Source organism: Pleurodeles waltl, chromosome 6, assembly GCF_031143425.1.
Source record: "Pleurodeles waltl isolate 20211129_DDA chromosome 6, aPleWal1.hap1.20221129, whole genome shotgun sequence".
NCBI classification, from domain to species: Eukaryota; Metazoa; Chordata; class Amphibia; order Caudata; family Salamandridae; genus Pleurodeles; species Pleurodeles waltl.
The window spans coordinates 4,806,079-4,813,526 of NC_090445.1; positions in this window are offsets into that span (position 1 = coordinate 4,806,079).

The window sequence follows — 7,448 nt, forward strand, 5'->3', positions numbered from 1 at the left end:
CTGCATGCCTTCTCACACTCTCTGACGCCCGGGTGACACTCCCTAGCACTGTACTGACACTGCATGCCTTCTCATGCTCTCTGCCACCCTGGTGATGCTCCCTGGTGCTGTATTGACACTCAATGCCTTCTCACACTCTCTGCCACCCTGGTGACGCTCCCTGGCGCTGTACTGACACTGCATGCCTTCTCACACTCTCTGCCACCCTGGTGACACTCCCTGGCACTGTACTGACACTGCATGCCTTCTCACACTCTCTGCCAACCTGGTGACGCTCCCTGGCGCTGTAATGACACTCCATGCCTTCTCACGCTCTCTGCCACCCTGGTGACGCTCCCTGGCACTGTACTGACACTGCATGCCTTCTCACACTCTCTGACGCCCGGGTGACACTCCCTAGCACTGTACTGATACTGCATGCCTTCTCATGCTCTCTGCCACCCTGGTGACGCTCCCTAGCACTGTACTGACACTGCATGCCTTCTCACACTCTATGCCACCCCGGTGACGCTCCCTGGCACTGTACTGATACTGCATGCCTTCTCACACTCTCTGCCACCCTGGTGACACTCCCTGGCACTGTTCTGACACTGCATGCCTTCTCACACTCTCTGCCACCCTGGTGACGCTCCCTGGCGCTGTAATGACACTCCATGCCTTCTCACGCTCTCTGCCACCCTGGTGACGCTCCCTGGCACTGTACTGACACTGCATGCCTTCTCACACTCTCTGACGCCCGGGTGACACTCCCTAGCACTGTACTGACACTGCATGCCTTCTCATGCTCTCTGCCACCCTGGTGACGCTCCCTGGCGCTGTATTGACACTCCATACCTTCTCACACTCTCTGCCACCCTGGTGACGCTCCCTGGCGCTGTACTGACACTGCATGCCTTCTCACACTCTATGCCACCCTGGTGACGCTCCCTGGCGTTGTACTGACACCACATGCCTTCTCACGCTCTCTGCCACCCTGGTGACACTCCCTGGCGCTGTACTGACACTCCATGCCTTCTTACACTCTCTGCCACCCTGGTGATGCTCCCTGGCGCTGTACTGACACTGCATGCCTTCTCACACTCTATGCCACCCTGGTGACGCTCCCTGGCGTTGTACTGACACTACATGCCTTCTCACGCTCTCTGCCACTCTGGTGACACTCCCTGGTGCTGTACTGACACTGCATGCCTTCTCACGCTCTATGCCACCCGGTGACATTTCCTGGCACTGTACTGACACTGCATGCCTTCTCACACTCTCTGCCACCCTGGTGACACTCCCTGGCGCTGTACTGACACTCCATGCCTTCTCACACTCTCTGCCACCCTGGTGACGCTCCCTGGTGCTGTACTGACACTGCATGCCTTCTCACACTCTATGCCACCCTGGTGACGGTCCCTGGCATTGTACTGACACCATATGCCTTCTCACACTCTCTGCCACCCTGGTGACACTCCCTGGCGCTGTACTGACACTGCATGCCTTCTCACGCTCTCTGCCACCCCGGTGACACTCCCTGGTGCTGTACTGACACTCCATGCCTTCTCACACTCGCTGCCACCCTGGTGACGCTCCCTGGCGCTGTAATGACACTCCATGCCTTCTCACGCTCTCTGCCACCCCGGTGACGCTCACTGGCATTGTACTGACACTCCATGCATTCTCACACTCTCTGCCACCCTGGTGACGCTCCCTGGCGCTGTAGTGACACTCCATGCCTTCTCACACTCTCTGCCATCCCGGTGACACTCCCTGGCATTGTACTGACACTGCATGCCTTCTCACACTCTCTGCCACCCTGGTGACACTCCCTGGCACTGTACTGACACTGCATGCCTTCTCACACTCTCACATGCACCACAAGGAAACAGTTGAGAAAGCCGGCAGGATTGGGTGCTACAATGTTGCTGGTAGTCTTCTTGCTACTTTGTTGCAGTTTTGCAGGCGTCCTGCAGCAGTCAGCGGTCGATCCTTGGCAAAAGTCGAAGAGAGAGGTGCAGAGGAACTCTGGTGAGCTCTTGCATTCATTGAGGAAAAACCCACAGGAGAGACCCTAAATAGCCCTCAGAGGAGGATTGGCCACCTAACCAGGTAAGCACCTATCAGGAGGGGTCTCTGACGTCACCTGCTGGCACTGGCCACTCAGAGGCCTCCTCTGTGCCCTCACACCTCTGGATTCAAGATGGCAGAGGTCTGGGACACACTGGAGGAGCTCTGGGCACCACCCCAGGCGTGGTGATGGACAGGGGAGTGGTCACCCCCCTTTTCTTTGTCCAGTTTCGCGTCAGAGCAGGGACTGGGGGTTCCCTGAACCGGTGTAGACTGGCTTATGCAGAGAGGGCACCATCTGTGCCCATGAAAGCATTTCCAGAGGCTGGGTGAGGCTACCCCTCCCCAGCCCTTAACAGCTATTTCCAAAGGGAGAGGGTTTAACACCCTCCCTCTGAGGAAATTCTTTGTGCTGCCTTCCTGGGACTGGGCTGTCTGAGGGTCGGCAGCAGCGGTAGCTGCAGAGAAAACCCCAGATAGCTGGTTTGGCAGTACCCAGGGTCCATAGTGGCTCCCCGGGGATGCATGGGATTGGCACCCCAATACCATATTTGGCATGGGGGGACAATTCCAGAATCTTAGACATGTTACATGGCCATATTCGCAGTTACCATTGTGAAGCTACATATAGGTATTGACCTATATGTAGTGCACACGTGTAATGGTGTCCCTGCACTAACAAAGTCCGGGGAAATTGCCCTGAACTAAGTGGGGGCACCTTGGCTAGTGCCAGGGTGTCCTCACACTTAGTAACTTTGCACCTAACCTTCACTAAGTGAGGATTAGACATATAGGTGACTTATAAGTTACTTAAGTGCAGTGTAAAATGGCTGTGAAATAATGTGTGCATTATTTCACTCAGGCTGCAGTGGCAGGCCTGTGTAAGATTTGTCCGAGCTCCCTATGGGTGGTCCCTATGGGTGGCAGAAGAAATGCTGCAACCCATAGGGATCTCCTGGAACCCCAATACCCTGGGTACCTCAGTACCATATACTAGGGAATTATAAGGGTGTTCCAGTGTGCCAATTAAAATTGGTGTAAATGGTAACTAGCCTATAGTGACAATTTTAAAGGCAGAGAGAGCATAAGCACTGAGGTTCTGATTAGCAGAGCCTCAGTGACACAGTTAGTCACTACACAGGTAACACATTCAGCCCACAAACTATGAGCACTGGGGTCCTGGCTAGTAGGATCCCAGTGAGACAGGCAAAATCAAACTGACATAAATATAAAAATGGGGGTAACATGCCAGGAAAGATTGTACTCCCAGGTCTATGTTCCACTGTATAGTCCATTCCCTGTAGGGATATGGACCACCTCAACAATTTAGGGTTTTCACCTTTCATTTGTTTTAGCCAAAGTAGAGGTTTGTGGTCTGTCTGAACAATGAAGTGAGTACCAAACAGGTATGGTCTCAACCTTTTCAGTGCCCAGACCACAGCAAAGGCCTCTCTCTCTATGGCAGACCAACGCTTTTCTCTAGGGTACAACCTCCTGCTGATAAAAGCAACAGGTTGATCCTGGCCCTCAGAATTGAGTTGTGATAAGACTGCCCCTACCCCTAATTCAGATGCATCAGTTTGGACATAGAATTTCTTGGAGTAACATGGGCTTTTTAGGACAGGTGCAGTGCACATGGCCTGTTTCAGCTCCTCAAAAGCTTTCTGACAGCTAGCTGTCCACAATACCTTTTTAGGCATTTTCTTAGAAGTAAGGTCCTTAAGAGGGGCTGCTATGGAGCCATAGTTCTTTATGAACCTCCTGTAATACCCAGTGAGGCCTAAAAAGGCTCTCACCTGAGTCTGAGTAGTAGGGGGAACCCAATCTATAATAGTTTGGACTTTCCCCTGCAGTGGTACAATCTGTTCTCCACCTACCACGTGGCCCAGAAAAACCACCTTACCCTGCCCTATCTGGCACTTTGAGGCCTTGATAGTGAGGCCTGCCTTTTGCAGGGCCTCCAAACTTTCCAAAGGTGGACCAGGTGCTCATCCCAGGTGGAGCTAAAGACAGCTATATCGTCCAGATATGCTGCACTAAAAGCTTCCAGCCCTTGCAGGACTGTATTCACCAACTTCTGAAAAGTGGCAGGTGCATTCTTCAAACCAAAGGGCATAACAGTGAACATGGAGTGCCCTCCAATGGTTGAAAATGCAGTCTTGGGTTTAGCATCTTCTGATAATTTAATCTGCCAATACCCCGCAGTTAAATCAAAGGTGCTTAGATACTTGGCAGATGCCAGTGTATCTATCAGCTCATCTGCCCTGGGTATAGGGTGAGCATCAGTTTTGGTTACTTGATTGAGACCTCTATAGTGAACATAAAACCTAATTTTCTTTTTACCATCTTTACTATGAGGTTTAAGGACAAGCACCATAGAACTCGCCCATGGGCTTTCAGAAGGCTCAATCACTCCCAGATCTAATATTTTCTGTACCTCTTGTTTTATGCAATCTCTGACATGGTCAGGCTGCCTATAAGTCTTACTTTTGACAGGTAAACTGTCTCCAGTGTCGATTGTGTGCTCACACCAGGTAGTTGTTCCTGGGATCAGTGAGAAGAGGTCAGAAAACTGATCTAAGAGATTTATGCAGTTGTCCTTCTGCTCAGCAGTAAGGCAATCTGCAAGCATAACTCCCTCCACTAAGCCATTATCTTCAGTGGAGGAGAAGAGATCAGGGAGAGGGTCACTCTCTTCTTCCTGCCCCTCATCAGTTGCCATAAGCAGGGTTAAGTCAGCCCTGTCATAGTAGGGATTAAGGCGATTGACATGGAGCACCCTAAGGGGACTCCTGGCAGTGCCCTGGTCTACCAAGTAGGTGACCTCACCTTTCTTTTCAACAATGAGATGGGGTCCACTCCATATGTCCTGAAGTGCTCTTGGGGCCACAGACTCCAATACCCACACCTTCTGTCCTGGGTGGTACTGGGGGTCAGGACAGCCTTCTGGTCATGTCATTGCTTTTGGAGCTCTTGACTGGCCTGAAGGTTTTTACAGGCCTTTTTCATGTACTCAGCCATTCTGGATCTTATGCCAAGTACATAGTCCACAATGTCTTGATTGGGAGCTTTTAAAGGTTGTTCACAACCCTCCTTTACAAGACAAAGGGGACCTCTTACAGGGTGCGCAAAGAGAAGTTCAAAGGGGCTAAAGCCCACTCCTTTTTGGGGTACCTCCTTATAAGCAAAAAGGAGGCATGGCAACAGGACATCCCATCTCCTCCTGAGTTTTTTCTCGGAGTCCCATGATCATACCTTTGAGAGTTTTATTAAACCTTTCAACCAGACCATTTGTCTGTGGATGATAAGGAGTAGTGAACTTGTAAGTTACACCACACTCCTCCCACATACCTTTGAGGTATGCAGACATGAAGTTACTACCTTTGTCTGACACCACTTTCTTAGGGAAACCCACTCTGGAAAAGATTCCCAGGAGGGCTTTTGCCACTGCAGAAGCTGTAGTGGTCCTTAAGGATGTAGCTTCAGGACACCTAGTGGGGCATGGTCCACTACCACAAGGATAAACCTATTGCCTGAAGCTGTTGGTGGGTCAAGGGGGCCAACTATGTCAACCCATACCCTTTCAAAGGGCACCCCAACCACTGGAAGTGGAAATAAGGGGGCCTTAGGTGTGCCACCAGTCTTGCCACTGGCTTGGAAGGTCACACAGGAGCAACAAAACTTCTTAGTGTCCTCTGACATGTGAGGCCAGTGAAACAGTGGAACAAGTCTGTCCCAAGTTTTACTCTGGCCCAAATGCCCAGCCAAAAGGATATCATGAGCCAAAGTCAGAAGAAACTCCCTATACTGCAAAGGGACGACCAATCTCCTGGCAGCTCTAGATTTAGGGTCCCTTAACTCAGTGTAGAGGAGGTTATCTTTTTGGCTATCAGTGATATCCCCATTCTGCTGTTTGACAGCTTGCTGTCTTAAACTCTAGTGTGGGAGAGGTCTGCTGTGCCACACTCAGCTCTTCCCTAGCAGGCCCCCCTGCACCCAAAAGCTCAGCAGTGTCTGCTGCCAGCTCATCTGGTGTAGGTTCTGCACAAGGAGAGGATTCCTCTTCCTCAAAAGGGGAATCTTCTGGAGAGGGAGGGATAGTGGGCAAGGATTTACCCTTTCAATCCCTAGCTTTTGGGAGCACTTGGTCCAGTGTTCCAGGATCCAAGCTTCCCAGTCCTCTTTGCTTCTGGGCCAGAGCCCTGGTTAAAGCAAAAATATGCCCTGGAATGCCCAGCACTGCTGCATGAGCCTCCAACTCCACTTCAGCCCAAGCTGATGTCTCCAAATGATTGCCCAGTAAGCAGTCTACAGGTAAATCAGTGGCTACCACAACTAACCCCAATCTCTGCCTTTCCCTCTCTACATCTAGGGCTCCCTGTCTAAGGCCAACTGCTGCTGTCTGAGCTTCAGTCTGGCCTCTTTCAACCTCGGCTTTCCGAGTTCCCTGTCTAGGGTGTTATCCTCAGGGTGGGAGGGTTGGGAATGCTCTGACACAGAGGTGATGTGGGAATTGGCAGAAGTGGACCTGCCTCTAACTGCCTGAACTCTAGTTACCTGGCCTTTTGGAGTGAAAGGTGCCCTACTGATGTGTGACCCCTCCCACTACCAGTTTCACTCGGTGGCCTGTTAGCTGACATGTCTTTGGAGGAACCCTCCCCAGAGTCCTCAGGGCCCACCCTTGATTCTTTCTGGGTACCTTCCTCCTCTACCTACTATTCCTGGGATGGGCTAGACTGGTTCTGGTCACTTTCTAGGAGAAGGCTAAGGAGAAGATCTTTGGTAGGGTTCTTACCAATGCTTAAACTTCTTTCTATGCAGAGACCCCTCAGACGTTTAAAGTTTAAACTGCCATAAGTTGCCTGGACAACTTTGTGAGTGGCCTCTACTACAGACATAGTTGTAAGAAAAAGTTTAGGACAGAGAGAAAAAAGTTTAGAAACTTTTAAAGAAAAGAGAAAAACTTTGTAAAACTCTTCGAAACATTTTAGAAACTTTGTAGAAAGTTTTTAGAAAGAGAGTTAGACTGTTTAGGTTAACTGTGTATATTTTTAAGTATTTGGAATATGTTTTTCTTGTGAAAAGCACCAATGACAAAGTTGTAAAACAGTTACAAGTACTTATCCCACCACTGCACCACCAATGTAGGAGGCTGGCCTTGCTTATAATGGGTACCTGACAGTACTTACACCTTGTGCCAAGTCCAGTTATCCCTTATTAGTAGATTAGTAGTTTTCCAGCAGCTTAGGCTGATAGAGGTAGCTATAGCAGAGCAGCTTAGGCTGAACTAGGAGACATGCAAAGCTCCTACTATACCACTTATATCATATAGGTACAATATCATAAGAAACACAATACTCAGGGTTACTAAAAATAAAGGTACTTTATTTTAGTGACTG